General features: G+C 48.3%; 2 long non-coding RNA genes across 3 annotated transcripts in view; both read left to right on the forward strand.

Annotated features, from left to right (window-relative positions):
• The window catches only part of LOC310914759, a 59,441-nt gene that overhangs the window by 21,006 nt on the left and 11,129 nt on the right, over nt 1-27,306 (forward strand). The gene's annotated exons all lie outside the window — the stretch shown is intronic.
• Nucleotides 16,815-19,442, forward strand: LOC310914655. Of its 2 annotated transcripts, XR_014591069.1 has the most exons (4): nt 16,815-17,841; nt 18,682-18,898; nt 19,061-19,228; nt 19,324-19,442. It is a non-coding gene; the product is annotated as an uncharacterized lncRNA (long non-coding RNA). The 2 variants fall into 2 exon arrangements; XR_014591070.1 differs by lacking the exon at nt 19,324-19,442 and having other exon boundaries at nt 16,815-17,855; nt 19,061-19,224.

Genomic DNA, 27,306 nt, shown 5'->3' on the forward strand with positions numbered 1-27,306 from the left:
GAAACCATTAACTTATGTTTTCTTTGGGGTTGTTTTTTGTTGTTTTTTTTTTTTTTTCTCCATTCTCTTTCTTACCCTGAGTAGAAAAATGACCTCCATGTCCATTGGATGTCTGGATATAATTGAGAGTGCAGTTAGTAAAAAACCTCTGTATTTTCTGCAAAATTAAAAAACCTGAATGGAGAAAGCTGTGAACACTGTGGTGCCTTTTTTTTTTTCCTTTCAACACCTTAACAGGTCTCATTCTCCCCATGCACAGTATTACCAGCAGTAACTTGATGTTGAGGTGTATTTCATTGTTCTTTGTCTTTATTTTTAGGAGGTAACATATGATATTGGCACTCCAGGTGAAGCAGACAGGGTGAGTGTTGGCTGGTGGATGGAAGCAGTTGTTGCTCAGGTCTCAATTTCTGGTGCAACTCTAAGCATACACTGTTGAGTTTTTTTGGGGTTTTTTTTTTAGGTGGTCCACTTGCAAGGTGTTCCAGTCCTGGATCCCAGCAGCTTGGTGGGTACAAGTTTAAGATATACATGTTTCAGAGTTCTGTCAGACTGGAGCAATTGTGTTTTCACAGTAACTCAGCCTGCTTTTTGCCTTGTTTCTTTGTGGGAGCTGCTGCGGCCCTACGCATACCAGGGAAGAGAGGCAAGCAGGTGAGTTGACATTTTGACAGGATGACTCAGGTGAGCGGTGTGTAACAGCACGCTAAATGTGTGCCTTTTCCTTTTGCAGGTACCCTCCGGGCAGCCTCAGGAGTCAAATGATGATCTGAGGTGAGCCGGGGTAGCGGTGCAGGGGAGGCCTGGGGATTACTTTTTCTGTCAGGCAATTGTCACATTTTCTGTTTTGTTGTCTTAGGTACCATGAGGTGCAGAGCCCAAGACTGGATATGGCAGCACTGAAGTGGATGTGTTCTTTTCCATTGAAGATGGATTTTTGTCCACTCATCTTGTGAAAGATAAGTGTTTGGGCTGGTGTTTGGGTGAAGGGGAAAAAGCTTTGCAAAAGGAGGCAATTCAAAGTCAGCTTAGAGGAGAGGGCCCTAGTGGGACGGGCCCCTCGGAAGTAACGGGAGAGGGTTTCACCTCGGCCTCACCGGAGGCTTTGCCGGGCAGGGCAGTTCCGCGTTCTCGCGTGTTTTGCGCCGTCATCTGTCTTTGAGTCTCAACATCCTCGTTTTTACCCGAGGAGGTCGCCTTCGGGTCCAGAGCTATCGCCACGGTCCCCCGGCAGTCATCGCTTCCTTCTCTCGGCCTACCCAGCTTCTCGAGCATCGTATTAACAACTTAGGCGCTAGTTCTTGTAAGGAGTTCCGTTTCATCATCACGTGCTATTGCCTTAAAGCTTTCTTTCCTTTGGTGTCATCAGCCTGTGGCTCATCTTGTGCTAGGAGTCTTGGGTCCATAAGGTGAAGCTGCCTGGCAGTTTCAAGTTGTGTCTGCTGTGTTGTCTGCGTCTGCATTGTGTTGTTTGTGTCCCTTGTCTTCTGTGTGATAGGCCTTTGTTACATCCAGACGCTTTATCTGCATCATTCCGGCCCACATCGGCCGTATTCTCCTCGCGTACTTTCCCAGATCATCCTTATTCCGGCCTCGTTACATTTTGACTTTTTGAGGCCGGCACACGGACACTTGAGCGTTTTCATCCGTTTTCATTCTCAGCTTCGGTAGCGCCGCCTTTTCAGATGCCATTCTCTTGGACTTTTATAGGGAGGGTATTAGATTCCCCTCACGTGCCTGCAGTATCTTTCAGAGTTATCTGAAGTCAGCACTTGTATTCTACCTGTCTCTGCTCACGTTGTATGTGCCAATGTTGAATGCGCCAATATTGCGTCTCTCAGTGTCGGCTTATATTGTGTGTGCCTACATTGTATCTGAGTCTATTGCATCTCACTATGTTGGTTTATATTGTATGTGCCTACATTGTATCTGAATATGTTGTATGTGACTATGCTGGCTTATGCTGTATGCTATTGTATGTGACTATGTTGTATCAGGCTATCTTATGCCACTTATGTGTGAGCTGCCCTGCCCTGGCACATAGTCTTAGTGAGGTAGAACAGTTGTAAAACTTCACAGTTCACCTCTTTTCTGTGGAGTTTTGGGCATAGGAGATATGGGCCTGGAGTGGGGATAACTTGCTGTCAGATAAGCCCTTGTTGACCACCTCTTGTTGTCTTCCAGGTCTCTGAGGAGGATTAGCATCTCTGTGCTTGCTGATGCTACAAGTTTCCTGGAATCTACCATGTACGCTGAAGAGTGACTGTGTGTGTATGAGAGTTGTCTGTGTTTGCTTGTGTTTGCCTGTGTGTGTGTGTGCGCTGACTGGTTTGACTGGTTGTAACCTTGTGTGCGTGACTTTTGCCTTTCAGGTTTTTCAACACATTTTAAATTTAGAATAAAAAATCCCCAGCTGGGGGGGTTTTTTTAATTTTCCCCCCCGGCTGGGTTTTTTTTTCCTCGGTCCCGGCCGGTCTGCGAGGCGATGTTCATCGCCAAAGTTTGGGTGCCGACAGCCTAGGGACCGGGGTTTTCGTCAGGCAGGCCGGTTTGTGTTGAGGCTCCCGGGAACCACGTTCCCGAGGAGTGCTGCGAGTGTGTGTTGATGATTGGGGGTTGTTGGGAGGTGCTTTGAGGTGAGAGTGAGGGTGGGTTTGTGTGCAAGCTGAAGGAGGTGCGTGTGGTGGATGACTGTTCTATTTTACATGTGCTGCTTTTGTTTTGCATTTCCTGTACCAATAAAATGAGATATAATGGATGTTTCAGAAGCAGAAAAACTGTTCTATTGTCTCAATGTGTATTTGGCTTGCGGTTCCCTGTATTGTTCCGTATTTGCATTTGCTGCCGTGTTTCCATGTATTGCTGTGTACGAAGCTGTACTTTTATCAGCGTGTCTATGGGTTGTATCTGTACTTGCATTTGTATATGTTGTTTCCATGTGTTTTGCTGAAGTGTAAATAAAAATGGTCATTCAATAGTAGTTGAATCCACCTTAATTAAGATTCCCTCCCGCCCCCTCTGCCCCCCTTTGGCTCCTGTCTTTATTTGGTGTCATTGAGTCATTTTCTCTCGCTCTATTTCTTGCTTTCCTTCACTCTATTTCCCTACTTCCAGGTAAGTCTATTTATTTTCCTCTCTATATCTTCATGCTATTTCCTTTTCTCTCTCACTCTGCTTCTTTCTCTCTTAACTCTTTATTTTCCTCTGTTGTTCTATTTCTAGCTGTTTCTCTTTTGCTTTCATTCTGTGTTTCTCTCTAGCTCTGTTTCTCTTTCCCTGTGTTTCGCTGTAACTCTATTTCAGTGTAACTCTGTTTCTCTTTCAGTCTCTGTCTGTTTCTCTGTTTCTCTCACGCTCACTCTGTCTCAGTTTCGCTCTAATGCTGTTTCTCTTTTACTTCCACTCTAACAACTCTGTTTCTCTCCAAGTCTCTCTTTCGCTCTAACTCACTGTGTTTCTCTGTTGCTCTGACTCTTTTTTGCTTTGTTTCTCTGTCTGTTTCGCTCTCTCTCTCTGTTTTTTCTCTGTTTCTCTCTTTCTCTTTCTTTGTAATTTAAAGTTAGAAATAAAGTTTAACTTTATTTCTAACTCTGGTGCAGTGGTAGGAATTTTCATGTGGCCAAGGAACAAATATTAAAAAAAACTTTAAATAAATAAAAATATTTGTTCCTTGGCCGCATGAAAATTCCTACCACTGCACCAGACTTATTATTTTTATTCTTTTTAATTTATATATACACCCTATAGCCCCCCCTATACACAGGGTATACATACTGTATGCCCCCCTAATTAGTCCTCCAGCTGGGAGCAGCTGATTATAGATGACTGCTTAATCACCACACCCCCCACTCCCACCTGGACCACTAATGACCCAATTAGCCAGTTGAATAATTAATCACGCTATGCAAATAACCTAATTAATTACCTACACATATGCAAATCGCTCAATTAATTATGCTGGTGATCTAATTAAATATTCAAACCACCCAATTAATTATGCAGGGTTACATTTACATATAGGGTTACATGTGGGGTTGATTTTAGGGTTCAGAATGCATTACGGTCAAAGGTCAGGGGGTCAGGGTCAAAGGCCGGGGGTCAGGGGGTCATAGGTTAAAGGTTGTAAGTCAGGGGTTATAGTTCAAAGGTCATATGTCAGGGGTCGAAGGTCATAGGTCAAAGGTCAAGGGTCAAAGGTCAAGGGTCAAAGGTCATAGGTCATAGGTCAAAGGTCAAGGGTCAAGGGTCATAGGTCAAAGGTCAAAGGTCAAGGGTCATAGGTCATAGGTCAAAGGTCAAGGGTCATAGGTCAAAGGTCATAGGTCAAAAGTCAAAGGTCAAAGGTCATAGGTCAAAGGTCAAGGGTCATAGGTCATAGGTCAAAGGTCAAGGGTCATAGGTCAAAGGTCAAGGGTCATAGGTCATAGGTCAAGGGTCAAGGGTCAAGGGTCAAAGGTCAAAGGTCATAGGTCAAAGGTCAAGGGTCAAAGGTCAAAGGTCATAGGGCAAAGGTCAAGGGTCAAGGGTCATAGGTCAAAGGTCAAAGGTCAAGGGTCATAGGTCATAGGTCAAAGGTCAAGGGTCATAGGTCAAAGGTCAAAGGTCAAAGGTCAAGGGTCATAGGTCATAGGTCAAAGGTCAAAGGTCAAGGGTCATAGGTCAAAGGTCAAGGGTCATAGGTCATAGGTCATAGGTCAAGGGTCAAGGGTCAAGGGTCAAGGGTCAAAGGTCAAAGGTCATAGGTCAAAGGTCAAAGGTCAAGGGTCATAGGTCAAAGGTCATAGCCCATAGGTCAAAGGTCAAAGGTCAAGGGTCAAGGGTCATAGGTCAAAGTTCAAAGGTCAAGGGTCATAGGTCATAGGTCAAAGGTCAAGGGTCATAGGTCAAAGGTCATAGGTCAAGGGTCAAAGGTAAAGGGTCAAGGGTCAAAGGTCAAAGGTCAAGGGTCATAGGTCAAAGGTCAAAGGTCAAAGGTCAAGGGTCATAGGTCAAAGGTCAAGGGTCAAGGGTCATAGGTCAAAGGTCAAAGGTCATAGGTCAAAGGTCAAAGGTCAAAGGTCAAGGGTCATAGGTCAAAGGTCAAGGGTCATAGGTCAGGGGTCAAAGGTCAGGGGTCATAGGTCATAGGTCAAAGGTCAAGGGTCATAGGTCAAAGGTCAAGGGTCATAGGTCATAGGTCATAGGTCAAAGGTCATAGGTCAGGGGACATAGGTCAGAGGTCAAAGGTCAAGAGGCCATAGGTCAGGGGTCAAGGTTCGGGGGTCAAAGGTCAGGGGCCAGGGGTCAGGAGTCAGGGGGTCAGGGGGTCAGGGGGTCAAGGGTCAGGGTAGCAGGTTAAGTGTTAGGGTTAGGGGTTAGGGGATAGCAATTAAACTAAGTAGACATTTTATTTTATAACTCTCTGAACCTCCTTGTTTATTACCCAAGAAATCTAAAACTAAGCAAACAAAAAAACCCCCAAAACAAAGCCCCCACAACCAATCCTCCCAAAAGCACGCAGAAAGAGAAAATTATTTCATTTTATATTATTATTTTTAAATTATTTTTATATTATTTATTAGAATGTATTTTTATTTTAATAAAGATTAAGTGTTTACCCCTTAGAAAACCAGTCTTTCAATTCTAATTAACTCTGGTTTTGATCTGTTAGGTTAATGAAGTCATATAGTTTAAAATATCAAGAAATAAATGCTACCAAAAAAAATAAAAATACAAAAAAATAAATATATACATAACAAAAAGACAACTATAACATCTAAGAATAATATCTTTAGTTACACTATTATTACATGTTCCATATATTATAGTATGTAAAATATACCTAATAAAATGAACATGATATAATAAACAAATTTTAATAATATAAATAGGTAGATTATATAAATAGATAAATTATACTAGATAAATACATGAGATAATAGAAATATCTTAATAAGAAATAGAAGAAATATGGAAATATAGCATAAAATTAAGGCTATTTTTGTTTTGGCTTGGTTGATGGCAGGGTTCTCGTAGTTGTTGTGGTTGGGGGTCTTTTGGGGCCTTTATTTTCGGGGATGTTTGGAAGGGGAATTTTGGCCACGTTCTTTTCTGCCTCCTCTCCCTGCGGCAGCGCTGCCACCGTGTGGACACAGAGCGGTACTGCAGCCCCCCCTCCCTGGCACCGGGCTCTGAACTGTGAGGCAATGCTGCCATCGTGTGGACACAGAGCGGTACTGCAGCTCTCCCCCGTGCCCGTAGCAGCCCTGGGCTGTGAACTGTAAGGCAATGCTGCCATCTCGTGGATAAAAAGCGGTACTGCAGTTCTCCGCCGTAGCAGCCCCGGGCTGTGAGCTCACGGGCAGTTTTGCCGCCCGAGGACCGAAAGATCATGGCCAAAAAGGCGAGAAAAAATGCGAGGACCCCCGGACACGTGGCAGCCGGCTCCCTGCGCGCGACCTAGGCCACGGAGCCGCCCGGGAGCGATTTTTTCCGCGGCGTACGCAGATGCGCGGGCACGGGATGGGGGCTGAGCGGCGCCACGGCAGTGTTCGGGCAGGCGATGTGGTCAGGCGCCTGTGCGAGCAGCCGAGGGGGACATTTGGGGGGGATGCCACAACCAAGATGGCGGCGCGGCTCGGGGCGCTTGACCTTCTAAAGATGGCGGCCAAAAGGGCGGGAAACAGAGAGGACCTGTGGTGTGTCTATCTTAGTGCCTGCATAAAAATCCCCACCACGGCGCCGCCCGGGGACAATTTTCTGCGGCGTTTCCAGGTGTAGGGACATGCACTGTGGGTTCAGCCGCGCCGCGGGCGGGTTCAGGGTAGACATTTTAGTCAGGCGCCTGTTGTATACACTGATGGGGTCCTTAAGTGTGCCACAACCAAGATGGCGGCGCGGTTCGCTGCGCCCGACCTTTTCAAGATGGCGGCGGGGAGGGGTGAAAGTGACGTAAGTCGCGGCGTCACCGAACAGAGCCGGGGAGGGACGAAAATGACCGAGTGTTGCCGAACAGCCGAGAAGAGCCGACGGCTGACGGAAATCGCCGAACAGCCGAACCCAGCCGAGTTTCCCCGAACGTCGCCCCCCTCAGCCGAACCGAACGAGCCGGGGCCAGTTCCGGGGCGCTCCCGGCCGGTGTCCGCCGTCACTGCCGCTTCCTCGGCGGGCCATTCAAGGCGGTGTCGGGGCCGCTGCCGATCCCCCGGCCGGCGGGCGGGCGGGACACGCTGGCGCTGTGCCCGGAGCTGCAGCACTCGCTGTCGCCGCTGGAGCCGTGCCGGGCGCTCCCGGGGAAGGCAGCGAAGAGAAACCGGTAAATTAGAATTAATGTAGAGGGGACAGGGCAGGCACAGGTGCAGCTGGGATGGATAACGAGGGGCCGGTTCCAGCCGGGGGCGGTTTAAAAGGGGAGCATCAGCTCAATTCGATATCGAGCTGTGAAGAATGAGGAATTTATCCTGAGTTCTGGCCGTGGTTCATGACGAGGCTGCAGGAGCATTTGGGTTTGGAGCATTTCCTCGGGGGACGACAAGGGACAAACTTCTATGCTAAACAGATAAGCCACTTTGGGTTTATTGGGGGAATGGTTTTTTTCTTTTCAGCTTCGTCTCACCAATCCCTCCCCGGTGCTCCCAGAAGAAAAAGGAGTTATGGAGACAAAAGGAGTTCAAATTGATTGGAGAAACTCCTCTTCTGTTGTTGTCAGTGTCTGAAGTGGAGGAATTTTCTTTTCAGCTGGAATTTTAATAAATAATGATGTTTCTATGTGGCTTTTATTCAATATTATGTACTTAGGGGATATGTAGTATTTTGCGTGACTTTTTGGAGTATTATTTATTATACATAATCAGGTTTTTGAGTGAGGATAACTTTATGGGTGGGTTTGTTTGTATTTGAGGTAGAATTAATCTAAGTAGCTCTTCTTGAGAGACTTCTGAAATGTGTTATTGGGGTTTTGTGTGTTGTGTGGAGGGATTCAGGTTGGGTAGAGCTGGGTTTTTTCTGTTTGGTGGTTTTTAATGATTTATTGTGTGGCTTTATTCTGTTTGTAGACGGTGTGATGAGACATGTGGTGTATTTATTTCGTGTTTGGTTTCATAGTTCACATGGTCAGAGTATTTTTGAACTGAGTTTGGTTTTGAATTGTTTTTGGGGGATATTGTGTTTTTCCAGGGTTTGTTTTCTAAGGTTTACAGTGGTGTAATTGGCTGTGGTGTGAGGTATAGGGGAGGTTTTTATTTATTTAGTGGTGGCTTTTATCGTGGTGAGCATCTAGTGTTTGTTTTAGTGGGTTTGAGAGAGTGTGATGTAGTTCATTTTTTAGGGTTTCTTAATATTTATGATGACATTATTGTTTGTGGTGTTGTAGGGGTTTGTTTATTTAGCCTGCTTGATTAGAGTGTATGTTTTATAGTTTTGGATAATTTAGGAGATATTGTTTGTAGTCAAATGGATATTTTGGTTTTGTGTGTATTTATAGGTGGTCTGTTTGTTTTGATGGTTTTGAGGAATTATGGGTTTATTGAGTCAGGAATAACTGGTTTTGGTGCTGTTAATTTGAGTATATTTCTGCTGTTTTTATTTTTGTGGATTGATTTGTTTATTGTTGTGCTTCTCTGGGTTTTCCAGTCTGCAGCAGGTTTAAACAGTCTGAAGAAAAAGGGAAAAAAAAAGTCTTTGCTTTGGCTGGGTAAAACTAACAAAGAGCAAAGGAGATCTGTGTGCTGCAGTCTGTCTGTGCTTGGGCTGAACACACTGGACAGGGAATGCACAGGAGTAAACACTGTTTTCTTAAAACGGGCTGTGTGCTTTTTCTTTCCTTGCTTTGCTCCCAAAATCAGTCTGGAATGTACAGAAGGCATTTCTGAAGTAGTTATTTTAAATATTTGAGGGGTTTTGGCATTTAAAATACTTATTTTGGAGGAAGTTTGTTTGAAGTTTTTGCTTACTTATAATGACATTATTTTATTTTTAATTAGGTGTTTTTATGGTTTTTTTTGTAGTTAAAAGTTGAGACTTTTTTGTTATTTTATTAATAGAAAATAGGATTTGTTTTTGTATATAGTGATGGATCGGTGTATATGGTGTTGACTAAGGATTAAAAATTCTGTGGTTTTGATGCATTAGGTTAATGAATTTATATAGTTTAAAAGATGTGGGGTTTATGCTTATTTGGTTAGAGGCAGGTCTTTAAGTTGGGGGGGTTTTGGGTGTATATTTTGGAAGTTTTTTGAGGGGAATGGAGATGGGGTTATTTTTATTATATTTGGAAAATGGACTAGCAGTAATAAGAGTTGGCTTTTTTTTGCTGCACATTTGTTTGTGTTTTCTACAATTCATATATTTGTGTCGTCAGGGCAGTGGTGTTTCTGGTGCAACTCTGAGCATCCCTTATTGTTTGTGTGTTTCAGATGGTCACTTGTCTCACACTGAGATCCTCTCACCCAACAGCCCTGCCGGCACCAGGAAATCGCCGCCGCCGTCCTCTCGTGCCCGGAGCCCCGGCAGGACGCCGCCTCAGCGCCGGCTGCGGGCGGAGCAGGAGCGGCTCGTGCCGCCCGGAGCGCTCCCGGTCCCGATCGCGACCGCAACGCCGCCGCGCCCTCAGCCCGGGCCCCGAACCCCCCGGCCCCGATCCGCCGGCCCTGGCGGGAGCGGGGACGTGAGGGGACAGCGGGGGGGGCTCGCCTGGCCGAGCTGGGATTGGCGGGGCCGGCGCTGCCTCCGCTTGTGATTGGTTGGGCTCACCTGGCCGGCGCTTCCTCAACAGGGATTGTCAGGGCCGGCGCTGCATCCGCTTGTGATTGGCTGAGCTGGCCGGCCCTGGGGCATAAATAGCAGCCTGAGGGGCCGGGGGCGTCAGTCCGGCGGCGGGACGGGGAGCGGCGTTTGGCGCTGTGCGGTCGATCGGCAGGAGCGCCGCTGCGCCGGGACGGGATGTCCGCAGCTGCCGGCCCGGGGAGCGAGGGTGAGCACGGACGCGACTCCCGCGTCCGCCTGCGCCAGTGTCTGGGGGCCGGCGGTGTCCTGGGGCAGTGGCGCCAGCCGTACCAAGGGAGGCCGGAGGCCTGGTGCGGGGCCTGGTGCGGCGCAGGAGGACCGGCTGCGGCTACCAGGGCCCGGCGAGAAGCGCTTGTGTAGTTTCTGGATTTAAAAGCAGTGTTTACAGGATCAGAAATAAAGCAGCAGTTTTTGCACTTTTTCTTATTTTATTTTGCTTTTATTAGAAGTAACTATGTTTTTCATATTTATTGCATCTTTTCATTATTTTGCTTGTTTCAATGCACTATTTTTGGCTCGTGGTGTTTTTTTTTTGGTTTTTTTTTTTTTTTTTTTTTTTTTTTTTTTTTTTTTTTCTTTCCTAAATATCTGATGTTAATTCAGTAAAGGTTGTAGGGCTAGGGCTGAAACAGCAGTTGTGAGCCCAGTAGAGACAGAAAGCCCCAGGATGTGGAATAAAGCCCTTGGCACTAGAGGCAGGCCCAAAACAGTGTGGAACAGTGGAAATGCTGGGGCTGGAGGGTTCTCCCCACGGGAGAAGGGGATGGAGCTGCAGCTCAGGGCCTGCAAGAGATGCCGGGGGGGGTTACCAGCCCTTGCCCCGTGGTACCCAGCAGAGGCTGAGGCTATGGGGGCTCGGAGGGCTCCAGGCCCCGAGAACCAACCCGTGGACACCTTTTGGGATGAGGGAGCAGGGGCCCAGTGGCTCTTTCCAGCCCCTGGTGCTGCCTGGGGGAGCTGGAGGGCTTTCGGACAAGTGCTGGCCTGAGACCCAGGGGAAGGGGGGAGATACATGTTGGCCTTCGGGCTTCAAGTGTCCCCAAGGTTGAGAACCCAGGAGGGTGGGTGATACAACTCCTAAAGACATTGAAGTGATGACAATGACTGACTTGTGGCCTTATCAACAGCCCCGGGCTGCAGTGAGAAGCAGTAGCAGTTTTAGCTGCAGGCAGTGGGAAGCTGAGGAGCTGGAGCTGAGACAGCAGAGCTGGAGGAGACACAAAGATGGTAGGCTTTGGGGTAAAACCCCTGGGGGGCTGCTCTGGGGAATATGGAGCCGGGACGGGAACTGCGGGCTGGAGCTGAAATCGCTGTAAGGGCTGGGGTAGGGACTGGAGAGCTGTTGCTGCAGTAAGGATTAGCAGGTTGAGGCTTGAATATGGGAACAGGAGCTGAGCTGAAACAACACAGAGCTAGAGCAAAAATAAAAAAATCATACTCTGAGAACCAGAAGCAGCATTTTGTGCCACTGCTGGGAAGATGTGGAGACAGAAGTGGAATAGAAGAGCTGGCAGTGAAATAAAGCTTGTGGGACTGAAGCTGAAATCACTGGGCACTGCAGTGCTGCAATTGCAGTCACTGTTCAAAGGGGATAGTGAATGTAGACCTGGGAAGCGACTGTGAAATGGGACATGTGCCCAGGGGTTGGTAATGGAATAAAGATTAATGGGATGGAGGTGGAATACCATTTCTAGAGCTAAAGCTGAAACCGCACAACTAGAGACAAAAAAAGGACCCTGTTGTCTCAACCTGCAGCAGCTACACCTGGCAGAGACAGGCAGAAAAACGCACGCAGAGCTGGAAGAACTGTGCTGGACTTGAAATAAAGCTTGCGGGTCGAGAGCTGAAATCACTGGGGCTGGGAAGGGGACTCTGCAGGGCTCCAGCTGAAATCGCTGCAGCGGTGGCATAGAGACTGCCAAGGCCATAGAAACTCCAGGGCTGACATAGAGCCTGTATCATTGCTGTGCTGAAATCATTGTAGGCCTGTGATATTGATGTTGGGGCTGGGTCTTGAGGCTGAAATTGGGAGGAGAGGGGTGTACAGATGAAAAGGGATTGCTCTAAGATGGCTCCTTAGAAGCTGGCGCTGCTGGGATATTGCCTGGCTCTGGGTGTGGCACTAAAGGGCTGGGGCTGAAATCACAGTGGGGCTGGGATATTGACTGCAGGGTGAGCATAGACACTGTAGGGCTCAGAGCTGAATTGTTACCGGGCTGGTGCCAAGATGAAGATCCTGCCTATTTAAAGCAGGACAAGATTCAGGCTGTGGAGGTGGAGAAACACACACGTAGGGCTGGATGAAGAAGAACCCAGCTGGCCGTGAAATAAAGCTTGTGGGTTAAGAGCTATAACCACTGGGGCTGGGAAGGGCTTTCTAGAACTCCACTTGAAATCACCAGAGGGTGGGATAGACATTGTTAATGGCATAGGAACTATAGGACGGGTGTAAAGACTGTAGGATTTGTGTGCTGAAATCTCTGTAGGCCTGTGATATTGATGTTTGCACTGCCTATTGTGACTGAAAATGGAACAGGATCACTAGACCTGAAAAGGGGAATGGAAGATTGCACCAGAAATCCCAGGCTTGCACAGATATTGTCTGGGCCTGTGATAGCCACTGTAGGGCTGCTGCTGAAATCACTGTGGGGCTGCAATTGTGAGTGGTAATGGAAAGAAACCGCAGAGCTGAGAAAGGAACTGAGAGGTGCATGGTGAAATGATGAAAGGGCTGGCATAGTGACTGTGGGGCAGGGATGGGGACTCTAGGGCTGCAGCTGAAAAGGACGGTGCGGCTGGGATATTGACTCTGGAGTGGACTTAGTGATGATATTCAAATCAGCTGAATTGTTGCAGAGCTGGAGCCGAGACAAAGATCTCTAGCAGTGTGCTTTTTGCATGGTGGAGCTGCTACCTAGAGCCCCATAAACATCTCCTGTGGAAAAGCCACTCGCGGAGGATTCGGGCTAAGCAGTCAGACTCACATCACACATGCTGTGGCTAGGCTCAGCAAAGAGAGGCAAGAAGGGACTGTTGTTATGATAAATTCCAGCAAGGTTTGTTCCAGCACACCAGAGGGTTCAGGGACAGAAAGACCTGGCCATGTGCTGTGCACGGGCCTAAATAGGGATCAGGAACCAATGGTCTAAGGGCACGGGGGTGGTCCAAAGAGCAGGGCAGGGGTCAGTGATCTAGAGAGGGGATGGGGGTTCCGGGGACTCCACGAGAGAGTAGAAGAGTTGTTGCTCTGTGGGCAAACAGGCCTCACATGATAAATTCTTGGCTCTCTCATGCACTCTCATTACCCTTCCTGCAAAGGCTATGTGTGAGCTCTGATGGCACTCAGGGGCTTAACCCCTACAGAGCTGCTGCTGCTGCTGCAACCCCTGCACTGACCTACATGCCCATAAATCTTACCGCAGGTGATGGGAGGGAGAGCTCACCTGTGCTTCCGCCACCAAAATACCCAAGCAGAGGCTGTGGCCACAAGAAGCAGCACCGCAATGGTGACGCTGATGGTAGGGGATGTGCTGTGCTTTGCTGGGACAGGGAGGGAAGAGGGCGACTGTGTGAGAGTGACAGCGCCCATCAGGTGCTGCCCCTCACAGGGCCAGTGGCTGTCATCTGCAGCCTGCACCCCATGTCTGAATGGAACCTACCCCACGGGATGAGAAGGCTGCGGGCGCCCAGGCTCTGGTGGCTCACACGGCTGACACAGCTGTGCCCAGCACGGGGGGCCACGGCCAGGACACTGCAGAGCTGGTGGGTGAGGTCAGCCTTGGGCAGGATGGGGCTGCTGTTAAACGCCGGGCCCGGAGGCACCTCTTGGCCGTCCCGCAGCCAGGCCACGCTGATGGGATTGGGGTGGAAGCCGCTGGCGTGGCAAACAGGCAGCAGCCGCTCTAGCCTGGGGCTGTGCGCAAAGACCGTGGCCACAGGCAGCTCTGGGGAATGAGAGCAATAGCGTGGGGCAAGTTCTGTGGGCAGGGCTGGGCCCCAGCGTGGGGGTAGCTCTTGCAGGGTCACGGTGGGCTCACCTTGTCTCTCCAAAATTGCCATCCCATACCTCTTCAGCCTGAGGAAGTTGCTCTGCATATCCACATGGAGACAAAGTGCTCCATGAGCACTCTGACCTCTGCTTCTTGAGGCTCTTGCTGATCAGCTCTGCCACCTGTGATGGCTGCCATGACCCCCAGTGCTGTCTATCTACCTCAAAATCAGCGAGGTCTCTGCCACCCCAGCTGACATTCAGGAAGCCCTGCCTTGTATTGGGCTGCAGCACAGAACCTGCACAGAACTGCACCAGCAATGGCTCTGTCAAGGGAAAAGCCAGTGGAGAGGTCCCCTGAGTGTGTGGGACATGGATGGCATGAACTGGGGTCTGGCTGATGGCACATACAGGGATGGAGTGGAAAGCAGGGTGCAATGGCCAGCAGGGGGTCACGCCATGCTTCAGGAGACCCCAGACACCCTGCAAGCCTACAGAAGCCTCTTAAGAATAGAGTAGATACTGGTGTGCGGTGCTTCTTTAAAAAGAATTCTGTCCTCCAAAAGATTTGCCCCCAGTTTTCTCTTTCGTGATTCTGGCTGTGTCAATCCTGCAGTTCCAGGAAATTTGGTGGCAGCTTTCTGACACGCAGAGGGGTTCCTTGTGCCACATGGCAGGAGCTCTGAGGGGCATTTTTGGTCTGCTGCCCTGCCCAACCCTGCTAGTCATATGCCCCAGCAGCTGCAGGGTTTCAGGAGCTCTTACACCCGATGAGACATCAGATGCCATCCTGCTGAGGAGGAGGGCTCTGGCAGGGCTCCTTCCTCTACTCACACTGCTCTTCTGTCTGCTGAACTGTGGCGTGCACAAATTGGATGATATTGCACAAACCGATTTTGTACTGGGACGTGATCTTTTCCCCATCACCTTCAGCTGCAGCCTGGCTGGCCCGGGGCCAGTGGAAGCAGATGCTCCAGTGGGCAGGATGCACTGCTAAGATGCATATGTCCCCTACGAGTGCCACGCATGACACCTCAGCAGACCCGATGTTGGCAAAGAGGCCACTCAGGAGCTACTGGATAACCTGCAACTCTGCTAGGAGGGAGGATGGAGACAGGAAAGGGTGCAGGAAGGAGATGACTGGAGGTGCTAAAGGGGAAATGGCAAATGGAGGTGCTGGCAGGGGAACATGGGATTCAGATCAGATAGTAAGAAATTAATCTTCTGTGTGAGGGATAGATAAACACTGCCATATGTTACCCAAACGTATGGTGGAGCCCCATCCCTGGAAACGTTCAAGGCCAGGTTTTTTGGAGCTCTCAGCAGGGAAGGTGTCCCTGCCCATGGCAGAGGGCTTGGACTGAATGGCCTTTAAAGGTCCTTTTCACCCCAAAATCATCCTGTGCTTCTATGATTCTATGCTCTTCACCCTCCTCCGAGTTGCTTTCTTGTTTGACTTCACGCTCTTTTTGATTCTCTGTTTTACTTTCAACAATGGTTGTCTGCTGCAGATTTTAGCCATTTTATCCCCTCCCTCCCAGCTAGAGCTGCTGTCTGACTGCGAGAACAGCACCCTTGCTGCTTATTTGGGGTGATGGTTCCCCCCAGGAGAAGCACCTGTGCCAGGACCTGTGTCTGCCAAAGACCTGGACATGGTACGCAGGATAGAGGATGCTTGATAGGAAAGAGCATTTTTGTCCAGGCTTGGGGCTCCCTGATAGGGCCAGAACACCAGCCCAGCCCAGAGATCAATCCTGCCTTTCTGTGGCTGATGCTGCCTGCCCTGGAAGCATAAAGTCTCACGGGCTTGTGGTAAAAATCTCTGTGTGACAGCAGTGCCTGAAACACCGTTTAGCAGATGCAGCTCCCTAATAAATTAGGGGCTGCTCTAAGGGGCCCTCAGCACCCTGTGGATCTCAGATTTGCCTGGCACCCATGGGCTCCCTGCAGGGGGAGGACATCTTGCAGGCAAACTCAAGCCTCAAGGCCTCTTTTGGCACCACTCTTGTTTCTTCTACCCGTGTGCCCAAGGCTCTGTGTTGGAGCTGGTGGGACAGAAGTCCTGAGCTGGAGGCAGGAAGAGAGAGGGTGGGCAGGGACAAAGCATGCTTGGCTGGTGCATGGTGGGAGGTCACCCTCTGATGCTGGGAATTATCTGCTCCCCCATACGGCCCAGTGGCCTGGCCGTGCCTCCCCTGAGTGAACTTGTGGGGTCCTGTGACAGGGCGGGGGATGAGAACGGTTGAGGTGAGCCAGGGCTCCCACTTACCCTCTGGGTCTGCCCACATCCCAGGGAGGAGGATCGGGAGAAAGAGGAGGAGGAGGAGGAGATGGGGCTGCACGGTGCACGCGGCAAGGCTGAAGCAGCAGCAGCAGCAGCGGCTGCGGGATCTCAAGCTTCAGGCCAGCGCAGCAGTCACTGCGGCGGCTCTCCACCAATTGGAGAATCGGTGTATGAGGGAGGGGCCCAGAGCTCCCAAGCTGAAGGCTGGAGATGTGTGGGAGGGACAAAAGCGCCTCGCTCCTCACGGCCGGCCGCCGCCCGTCCCCGGTGCCCCCGGCTGAGGCGGAGAGCCCGGGCCCGCTGGAGCCCGGCCGGGCGGCGCCGCGGACACCGGCCCGTCGTGCGGCCCGCCGGAGGCGAGATGCCGCCGCCCTCCCGGGGTCGCGCCCGCCCGAGAGGCCTCCGGACGGCTCCGGCGCCCGCCGGCCCCGCTCCGCTCCGCGCCCGCCGCTCCCGCCGCACACACCGAGCCCTCGCCTGCGGCCGGGGCTGCAGAGCGAGCGGAGCCGAGCGCCGCTTGGCCGAGCGCGGCCGAACCGCGCCGGGTGGAGCCGAACCGAGGCGAGCCCGGCCCGAGCCCGCCGAGCCCGGCTGCAGGTAGGGAGGGGACCGTGGGCCGGGGCGCGCAGCCCCTCTCCTCTGAGGGGGAGCGGGGCAGGAAGGGCCGGGGGGGCTGCCGGGCTCGGCCGGGGCCGGGCCGCTGAGGTCTTTCCTTTTCCCGCAGCGTTCGTATCCAGGGACGGACGGAGCCTCCCTCGCCACCCACTCGGTGAGGTGAAGTCCAGTTCCTAGAAGCAGCTGCATGATGGTGCCCCTCAGCGTCGGTAAAGACACGAGGCAGAGAATAATTCAGCAGCTGCGGAACCATTTTGGATTGATTTTCACTCTCTTTTTCTTTAAATGAAAAGCAGAATGAGCTTTGGGAGTCAGGAAGTAAATTGATGCATTGATTTCATGCACAAGAGGGAAATTGGTGAATACGGGGAAATGATGTTGAAGCAATCAGATAACACAGTGGAAAACAGCTTCACCAACAGCTCTGACCTTCACTGGTGATTCTGAGCCAGCTTTCTGGGGGCATCTCAGCAGGAAGGGCTGAATCCTGTTTGAGCAAATAGGAATCCTACTGCCCTCCTGCCAGATAAAGTGATCTCAAAGGCTGGAATTCAAATTTTTTTTTTTTTAAGTGTCTTAGCAATTACAGTATCTCCAAGTCCTGGCTGCTTCTGAGGAGAATCTGCCAAGGCAGGGAAAGGTACTTGGGAATTCTGAATATTTATTTGTGCATGCTCCGAAAAATGTATTAAGTCAACTCGAGTGTAATACTTGAAAACCTGTGAATATTGCCAATGTGATAATTTAATGGTGTGGTTGTATTTTTATTTTAAAGAAAATGTTGTTTTTCTGTAATTTTTAGGGGATTATTATGAATTTTCTCTAGGCAGGTAGTACCACCTTGCTGTGCCTTGGTAAGAAACCCCTGGGTCCTTCAGCCAGTTCTGCTTTCATGGGCCTACTGTGTTAGAAAAACAATTTGTTTCTTTTCAATATTTGTCAGACCACCCACCCAAAACTTTTGCTTCCTTCTCCTGCTGTTATATATCTAGGTGTGACTTGTTTGAATCTCTTACAAACAACTTTTCTGGTTTAGCTTTCCTTTCTGCAGGATTTCTGTGGAGGAGAAAAGCCTCAGATGGGGAATGCTTGAAGATCTACCAGAAACATTTCAACACTGGGCAGAAGTTCTCAGAGAGAAGCTACTGTCGTCAAAGGCAGGCAGATGATTGCTGTAACTTCTGTCCGAGAGGTAAATTCATTCGGGTAAGGCTTTTCATTTCTTGTGTAGGTAATTTTTCAGTACGTAGCTGAAAAGACCAAGAAGTGTGCTGTTGTCTTAATCCATATCATAATCCATCAACAAAATACTAAAATATCTGCATCAGACAGGAGACAACTGCTTGGAAGAAGTTCGAAGTGAAACCGGACCTTTGCAAATATCTGTTCTTGTCCAATATACACTCCAGAAAGTGGATACATTCAAATCTTATTGTAGCGACAGGAGGGTCTTGTAATTTGCTGTATTCACAGGAGACATCAAAGCAATTACCAAATAGATTTTCTATACCTTTTGGTATTTGATAAAGGTCTGCGTTATATATGCAAGAATATAATTTTTAATGCCATTATGTATCACAATTCTTTTATTTTGAGGTGTAATTGATTAAAATTGTGATTTCTCAGGGGTTTTACAGTCAGGAGCTGTAATTTAACCAAAAGTGTGGTAAATTACAGATAGACCCCAAACTGCACGTTATCGGCTTATGATTAGTTTCCTTTGAATAGCAGATTATGAGACATATTGGTTTGTTATATATTGCCATTCAAAATATCCTAAATAACATAGGAATGTGATTACGGCCCCTCCATGCTTGTGCAACTGTGGACATCATCAGACCTAAAATAAACGCAAAATTTCTGCTCCTATTCATTTATGTATTAAAAGCTGTGAAGTACTTGTGTCCCCTCTGGAATAAATCCCTGTGTCACCTCGGAGCTGCTGCTTTGCAGTAGAGCTTGGACACATTTTGTTTCTTAATAACTAGAGATCCACCAGTGGATGATTCCCATAGGTTCTCCTATTTTGTAGGAGCTGCACGGCGAGGTCAGCATTCTGAGGGAGGCAAAGCAGCTAAAGGCAAGGAACGTGGAGCATCCGGGGGCTTCTCCCACCCGAGTTTCTCCTGGAGCGTGCTGCATGTCACGCAGGATGTTTAACCCGGCTTTGGGGCGTTCTCCTGCGGTCCCGGCTCTAACTGCTGCCCCTGAGCCGAGGCCTTGCTGTGTCCCAGCACTAAACCCGGCAGGTGGGTCCTGCTTTTCCAGCCCTTTAATTCCACGGGCAATCCCAGATTCCCGGAGCTCCCCTGGGCCCAGCCTGGACTCACTCCCTGGGAGCTGCACTTCAGTCTGCCTGAACCAAGGACCTCCTGTTTGAAACTTTATTCCTGCTGTTTTTCCTCTTGCAGGTAGTTGGCAAAAAAGGAGAGAGCCAGTAGGAAGTGAAGCCACAGGAAGGCCTTATCCCAGTGCAGGGTTCCCACTTTTCTCTCTGACTCCTGGAGAAATGCCTGAGCATGACCAGAGACTGTCCATTTGATTTCCAGCCCTTTCCAATAAATCGTTGCTTTCAGCTGGTTTGTGTTCCTGGTGTCATCCTCCTCCTCCTCCTCCTCCATGCATTTGTCAATGGAATTGCTGTCTTTTGCTGAGTTGCATTTTGTTTTTCCAGGAATTGTGGCTCTTTTGTTCCGCTGAAACTTCGCAACTCTGCTGAGAGTTTCAGCTGTCAAATCCAAGTAAGATTGGAGTTCCTTTGGATTGTTACTCCCATAAATGAGAGATCCTTTTTGGAATAGGAGTAAACAGGCATGTTTAACTCCCTCTTCCCTTGAAAATCAGAGCAGAGGAAGCAGATTTGAAATCCTCATTCCATGGGCTTCCACCGACTTCCTGACCGTTCCAAAAGTTTTCAGCGTTAGAAATTTCCGGGCTTGTTTTGCAGGCAAGCTGGGAGTTAGATATTATGCCTTCCTTTTATTTGATGTTTAGCCTCTCTCTGATTTTAGTAAGTCAGCATTTATTTTTTCCTATTTTCCATCCAAGTTGGAATTTTGCTACTTCTTAGGGGACATTTCCAAGGAAATTTACCCAATTAATGTTGGTAAATCCGGAATTGTTCAGCGCCATATCCGCAGAATTCTGGGAATTCCCAGGAAAACTCGTTAAGTGTTTAATTGCCGTGATTCGTCTCTTTGTGAAGTTCAATTTGGTGCGTTTTTTATTATATAAGTTCCATTAAAACTTAAATCCTGGCCTAGTTGCTGTCCCTTGGACACAAGGGGGTGGTTCTTTCCTGCCTTGGCACATGTGGATGTTCATCCAAAGTGAACTTCCCGATAAAACAGAATTCGTTTCCAAGCAAAACTGGGATTTGTCTAGAAAACCTTATTTTCTGGGAGGCACTGGGTTTGTTTTCCCTATCCCTGCATAATCCAGGATGCTCCCAGAGCTGTGGTAGTCAGTGGCATAAAGGGGAAAGCTGTGTTTATTTAGTTTCATATTTTATTTTAATTATTATTTTCCTTTTTACTTTTTGATTTTTGTATTTTTTATGTTAAATATTGTATTGTGGTTAATGTGTTCATGGGGTTTTTTTTTGTTTTGTATTTTTAAAATGATTTGGGTTTATTTCTTTTATTTTTATATTTTTGTTCTGTTATTTACTTTTTAGTTTTTATTTTTCTTTATTACTATTTAAAATCCTAATTACTCTTAATTTTTTCATTTTTCAATTTATGGATATTTTAGATTTTACTTTCGTGATATTTTTTATTTTAAACAATTTATTATATTTTTAATTTATTTTAAATTTTATTTCTTTTTTACTCTTTTGAGGTTTTTTTTTTCAACTTTTATTTTATTTGTTTTATATTAATTTTTTTTTCATGTTTTCTTTATTCCGTTTTTTTTTTTATCCTACTCTTTTTTTCCCCTGAGCACGTGGAAAGTTGGCTGTGGGCAAGGAAGGAGTTGAGAAATGACCTCCCTCTCCGCTGGACGTCTGGATATAATCAAGAGCGCAGTTAGCAAAACTCCTCTGTATTTTCTGCTGAATTAAAAAACCTGAACGGAGAAGGCTGTGAACACCGTGGTGCCTTTCTTTTCCTTTCAAACCCTAAACAGGTCTCCTTCTCCCCGTGCACAGTATTGCCAGCAGTGACTCAATGCCGAGGTGTATTTCAGAGGCAGCGATAAAACTGTGCGGACATTTTATTTTGTAACTCTCCGAACCCCCTTGTTTATTAGCCAAGAAATCCAAAATTCAGAAAAAAACAAACAAACAAACAAACAAAAAAAACAAAACCCACAAACAACCCCCCCCCCCCAAAGCACGCAGAAAGAGAAAATGTGCCCATAATATTTTAATAAAGATTAAATATTTACCCCTTAGAAAACCAGGGTCATTCAATTCTAATTAACTGTGGTTCTGATCTGTTAGGTTAATGAATACATATGTTTAAAATATCAAGAAGAAAACACACACAAAAAAATAAATACATATATATAAGCAAGAAAAGGAGAACTATAAAATATGAAAAGTAATATCAATAAATCCACTCTATATTTTTACATGTTTCCTATATTATAATATGTAAAATATACCTACTATAATGTACATATCATAGATAAATTGTAATGATTAATAGAAATATCAAAATAAGAAATAGAAGAAATATTGAAGTGTAGCCTAAAATGAAGGCTTTTTTGGTTTTGGCTTGGTTGATGGCGGGGTTCTCGTAGTTGTTTTGGTTGGGGGTCTTTTGGGGCCTTTATTTTCGGGGATGTTTGGAAGGGGAATTTTGGCCACGTTCTTTTCTGTCTCCACTCCGTGCGGCGGCGCTGCCACCGTGTGGACACAGAGCGGTACTGCAGCTCTCCCCACCCGAGGCGTGTAGCAGCCCCGGGCTGTGATCTGTAAGGCAATGCTGCCATCCTGTGGATAAAAAGCGATACTGCAACGCTCCGCCGTGCCCGTCCCCGCGGGCCCGCAGCAGCCCCGAGCTGTGAGCTCACGGGCAGTGCTGCCGCCCGAGCGCCGAACGTTCACGGCCAAAAAGGTGGGAAAAAATGCAAGGACCCCGGGCGCGTGGCAGCCGGCTCCCTGCGCGCGACCTGGACCACGGAGACGCCCGGGAGCGATTTTTCCGCGGCGTACGCAGGTGCGCGGACACGGGATGGGGGCTGAGCGGCGCCACGGCAGTGTTCGGGCAGGCGATGTGGTCAGGGGCCTGTGCGAGCAGCCGAGGGGGACATTTGGGGGGGTGCCACAACCAAGATGGCGGCGCGGCTCGGGGCGCTTGACCTTCTAAAGATGGCGGCGAAAAGGGCGGGAAAATGAGAGGACCCTATGTGTGTCTAGTTGACTGCCTGCACAAAACCCCGACCACGGCGCCGCCCGGGGGAAATTTTCTGTGCTTTCTCCAGATGTAGGGACACGGGCTGTGGATTCAGCCGCGCAGCAGCCGGGTTAAGGTTAGTGGATTTAGTCAGGCGTCTATGTTAAACACCGACGGGGGCCTTAAGCGTGCCACAACCAAGATGGCGTCTCGACCAGAATTGGCTTCAGCCACAACTAAGATGGCGGCAGGGAGGGGCGAAAATGACGTAATGCTTCTCGCAACCGAAAAGAGCCCGGGGGGGGTGACGAGAACGACCGAGTGTTGCCGAACAGCCGAGAAGAGCCGACGGCTGAGGGAAAGCGCCGAGTTTCCCCGAAGAGCCGAAGCCAGCCGAGTTGCCCCGAACGTCGCTCCCCAGGACCCTGATTTTGGAATGCTTTATGGAATTAGCCGAGCAGCTTTTACTTCTGAGGTTTCCATAGAGAGGAAATGAGCTGTTCCATAGATTTATTTTTCGCAATGCGTTTTGAAATTATACCAGAATCTCCGCTCTCCCGTCAGACCCCGTGTCCCCGAGTTTTGAGGTTTCTCGTAAAGATTTTTCTGCCTATGCTGGAAACAGATTCCCCGGCACCACGGGGAGCGGCAGGATTTGGGGGGTCCCGGGGCCGGCACGGGGGTTCCCCGCGGCCCGGCCCGGCCCTGCCGGCACCAGGAAATCGCCGTCGCCGTCCTCTCGTGCCCGGAGCCCCGGCAGGACGCCGGCGCAGCGCCGGCTGCGGGCGGAGCAGGAGCGGCTCCTGCCGCCCGCAGCGCTCCCGGTCCCGATCGCGACCGCCCTGGCGGGAGCGGGGACATGAGGGGACAGCGGGGGGGGGCTCGCGGAGCCGAGCTGGGATTGGCGGGGCCGGCGCTGCCTCCGCTTGTGATTGGTTGGGCTCACCTGGCCGGCGCTTCCTCAACAGGGATTGTCGGGGCCGGCGCTGCATCCGCTTGTGATTGGCTGAGCTGGCCGGCCCTGGGGCATAAATAGCGCCCTGACGGGACGGGGAGCGGCGTTTGGAGCTGCGCGGTCGGTCGATCGGCAGGAGCGCCGCTGCGCCGGGACGGGATGTCCGCAGCTGCCGGCCCGGGGAGCGAGGGTGAGCACGGACGCGACTCCCGCGTCCGCCTGCGCCAGTGTCTGGGGGCCGGCGGTGTCCTGGGGCAGTGGCGCCAGCCGTACCAAGGGAGGCCGGAGGCCTGGTGCGGCGCAGGAGGACCGGCTGTAGCTAGCAGGGGCCCGGCGAGAAGCGCTTCTGTAGTTTCTGGATTTAAAGCAGCGTTTAAAGGATCAGAAATAAAACCGCGTTTTTTGCATTTTTTGTTATTTTTTGCTTTTATTAGAAGTAACTATGTTTTTCATATTTATTGCATCTTTTCACTATTTTGCTTGTTTCAATGCACTATTTTTGGTTCAATTTTTTTTTCCCTGTTTTTTTCCCCATGGCAGTAAAATTCTCTAAAGCACTAAACTGGCTGCATAATGGCATTTTATCGGACAAAGTAATGCTGCTTCTCCCAGCACCGTTCTTGGTGCAATTTTTCACTGTTTCCTGTAGCCCCAGAATCCGTGGCTGTCCCTCAGGGTTCTGAAGGAGTGCTGTATTTGGATTTTTCGTTTCAGGATCTAAACTGTGGCATCTGGGCTGTATTCTAGGAACCCTGGAAAAGCAAGTTCTTATTCGTGAGGACCCATTAACTCTTGACAGTCGAGCTGTCTTGCAAGAGGTGCTGCAAAGGGTGAGATATCTTTTTTTTGTAATCATCTCTGTGAAACCTTAATATGCTTAAACAGTTTCTGCGGAACAGATGATTTCACCCAGAGCATTGCAGAGCATTGTAACACATACTGGACTGCTTCATGTAATCGGTATCTTTATTTTTCCCAATGCGTTTTGAAATGATACCAGGATCTCTCCTCTCCCCTCGGACCCGGCTCGGCTGAGCTGTGAGGGGCGGGGCCGGCCCAGGGAGAAGGGCGGGGCCGCGGGCGATGGTCCCGCCCCCATCTCGGGCAGGGCGGGCGCTGGGCGGGCTCGGGGCGGGGGCGGGGCCGGGCAGGGCCGGGGTTCTCGGTGTTTGGGTTTTGTCTGGGCTTGTCAGCCAAGTCATAAACAAGCCAACTCGGCTCCTGAACTCTCCAATGAATGTTTAAAATGCTTCCACAGAAGGACAAGTTAAGAGTGATTCCAAAGGAATGTTTGTAAATGAAGGGTAACGATTTCTGGGGAATTTCCTTGGGAATTATGAACCTCATGCATACGGACTTTCGGGGGTGGAATCCCCGTTCCAGCCTCGGGCACCTGCAGGAGAAGAGGGGTCCTTATCCACAGCAAGGGAAGCCCGGTGCCCCATCGTGTCAGGTGCAGACAATGAACCGTCCCGGGAATGAACAGCAAGTCCCCTCTGCCCTCAGCCTCGGAGTGGCAGCAGCTGCAGGTGAGAGATGGCACAGGATGGGGAGGGGAGAGAGCAGCCCCAGGTGTGAGCTGGGAACAGTGAGGGGGGACAGAGCAGGCACAGGTGGGGCTGTGATGGATAACGATGGGGCGGTTCCAGCCGGGGGCTGTTTAAAAGGGGAGCCTCAGCTCAGCTGAGTATCGAGCTGTGAGGAGTGAGGAATTTATCCTGAGGTTCTGGGTGTGATTCATGGAGAGACTACAAGAGCATTTGGATTTGGAGCATTTCCTCGGGAAGCGCCGAGGGACAAACCTTTGTGCCAAACAGGTAAATAACCCAGTGCGGGTTTATTGGGGGGACTTTTTTCCTTTTCAGCTTCGTCTCACCAATCCCTCCCCGGTGCTCCCAGAAGAAAAAGGAGTTATGGAGACAAAAGGAGTTCAAATTGATGGAAGAAACTCCTTTTTTCTGTTGTTATCCGTGTTTAAAGTGGCGAGGTTTTCTTTTCAGCTGAAATTTTAATTAATAGTGGCCCTTCTATGTGGCTTCTTTTCAATATGAGGTTCTTAGGTGGTGTGTCGTGTTTTGTCTGTCTTTTTTGGTATTATTTATTGTGAGTAATTTGGGTTTTGAGTGAAGGTAACCTCATGTGTGAGTTTGTTTGTATTTGAGGTAGAACTAATTTAAGTAGCTTTTTTAAAGAGACTTCTGAAATGTGTTATTGGGGTTTTGTGTGTTGTATGGAGGGATTCAGGTTGGGTAGGGCTGGGTTTTTTTCTGTTTGGTGGTTTTTAATGATTTATTGTGTAGCTTTATTCTCTTTGTAGGTGGTGTGATGACGGATATGTGGTGTATTTATTTCATGTTCGGTTTCATAGCTCACATGATCAGAGTATTTTTGAACTGAGTTTTGTTACTGAGTTGTTTTTGGGGGATATTGTGTTTTTCAAGAGTTTGTTTTCTAAGGTTTACAGTGGTGTAATTGGCTGTGGTGTGAGGTATAGGGGAGGTTTTTATTTATTTAGCGGTGGCTTTAATCATGGCAATGGTGTTGTGTTTGTTTTAGTGGGTTTGAGTCAGTGTGATGTAGTTCATTTTTTAGGGTTTCTTAATATTTATAATTAGATTATTGTTTTATGGGATTTGTTTATTTAGCATGCTTGACTACAGTGTATGTTTTATAATTTTGGATAATTTAGGGGATATTGTTTGTAGCCAAATGGATCTTTTGGTTTTGTGTGTATTTATAGGTGATCTGTTTGTTTTGGTGGTTCTGAGGTATTATGGGTTCATTGAGTTAGGAATAATTGGTTTTGGTACTGTTAATTGAAGTATATTTGTGCTGTTTTTATTCTTGTGGATTGATTTGTTTGTTGTTGTGGTTTAGGGTAAACCTGAGAGGAAACTTTTGAATAGGGTTTTTTTTAGAGAGTAAACCAAAATGGTCTCTCTTTTAAATTGGTTTGTGAAAGAATTTCTTTAGGAAGAAATGGAAAAAACTATTTATTTAACAAACAAAGTGGTCATAAGCATAAAGAATAAATAACAAAAAATAATAAAACACTTTGTTTTTCTGAAAGGAGATGGTAAATTCAGCAAGTCCTTGCTGTGGGCTGTAGCTCAGCTCCTTTGGTCTCTTATCCGCTGTTCTGGTGTTGATAAAATGCTGAGGTCCAGGCCCCGTGGCTGCAGGTGCAGCTCTCGGTGCTTCTCTGGGTTTTTCAGTCTGCAGCAGGTTTAATGAACTCAAAGAAAAAGGGGAAATAATCAGTGCAGGGAACTTCTCTGCCCTAAAACTAACTAAGAGCGAAGGAGATCTGTGTGCTGCAGTCTGTCTGTGCTTGGGCTGAATACAGTGGACAGGGAATGCACAGGAGTGACCACTGTTTTCTTAAAACAGGCTGCGTGCTTTTTATTTCCTTGCTTTGCTCTCAAAATCAGTCTGAAAGGTACTGAAGGCGTTTTTGAAGTAGTTATTTTGAATTTTTGAGGGGTTTTGGTGTTTAAATTATTTATTTTGGAGGAAGTTTGTTTGAAGTTTTTGCTTAGTTATAATGAAATTATTTTATTTTTAATTAGAAGTTTTATTGCAGTTAAAGGTAGAGGCTTTTTTTGTTCTGTTAGTAATAGAAAATTGGCTTTGATTTGGTATGTAGTGATGGGATTGGTGTATATGGTCTACATGTGTGGACTAAGGATTTAAAAGTCTGTGGTTTTGACGTACTAGGTTAATAAATTTCTATAGGTCAAGGAATATAGGTTTTCTAGTTTTTATGTGGTTAGAGGCAGGTATTTCAGTTGGGGGTGTTCTGGGTGTATATTTCAGAGTTTTTTGGGGAGAATGGAGATGGGGTTATTTTTATTATATTTGGAAAATGGACTAGGAATAATAAGAGTTGGCTTTTTTTTAATGGACTTTTGTTTGTGTTTTGTTTTCTAAAATGGATATATTTGTGTGGTCAGGGCAGTGGTGTTTCTGGTGCAACTCTGAGCATCCCTTATTGTTTGTGTGTTTCAGGTGGTCACTTGTCGCACACTGAGATCCTCTCACCCAACAGCCCTGCTGAGATCATCCGTGGATGTTTGGTTTTCTTTATGGCACCTGACTGAGACAGCAGGAATTTCCCTGAGGCAGAGACAGCCTTCCTTGGCCCCTGATGTGGATTCTCATCCCTGAACATCCCAGTGATAAGTGAAGGGCTCAAAGCCACAGAGGGGGTGAAAGTGGGATGTGGGTTGGGAGTCACTGGGAGGGATTTTTGGGTCAGGTTTGGAGGTGGGGATGTCCAAGCTGTGACCCCTTTAGGGCACGTGAAGGGAAGGTCTCACAGTGCTGAGGTGTGCAGGGCAGAGCAGTCCCAGGGCATGTC

The sequence above is a fragment of the Zosterops lateralis genome, assembly GCF_965231275.1.
Source record: "Zosterops lateralis genome assembly, chromosome: 13".
Taxonomy (NCBI): domain Eukaryota; kingdom Metazoa; phylum Chordata; class Aves; order Passeriformes; family Zosteropidae; genus Zosterops; species Zosterops lateralis.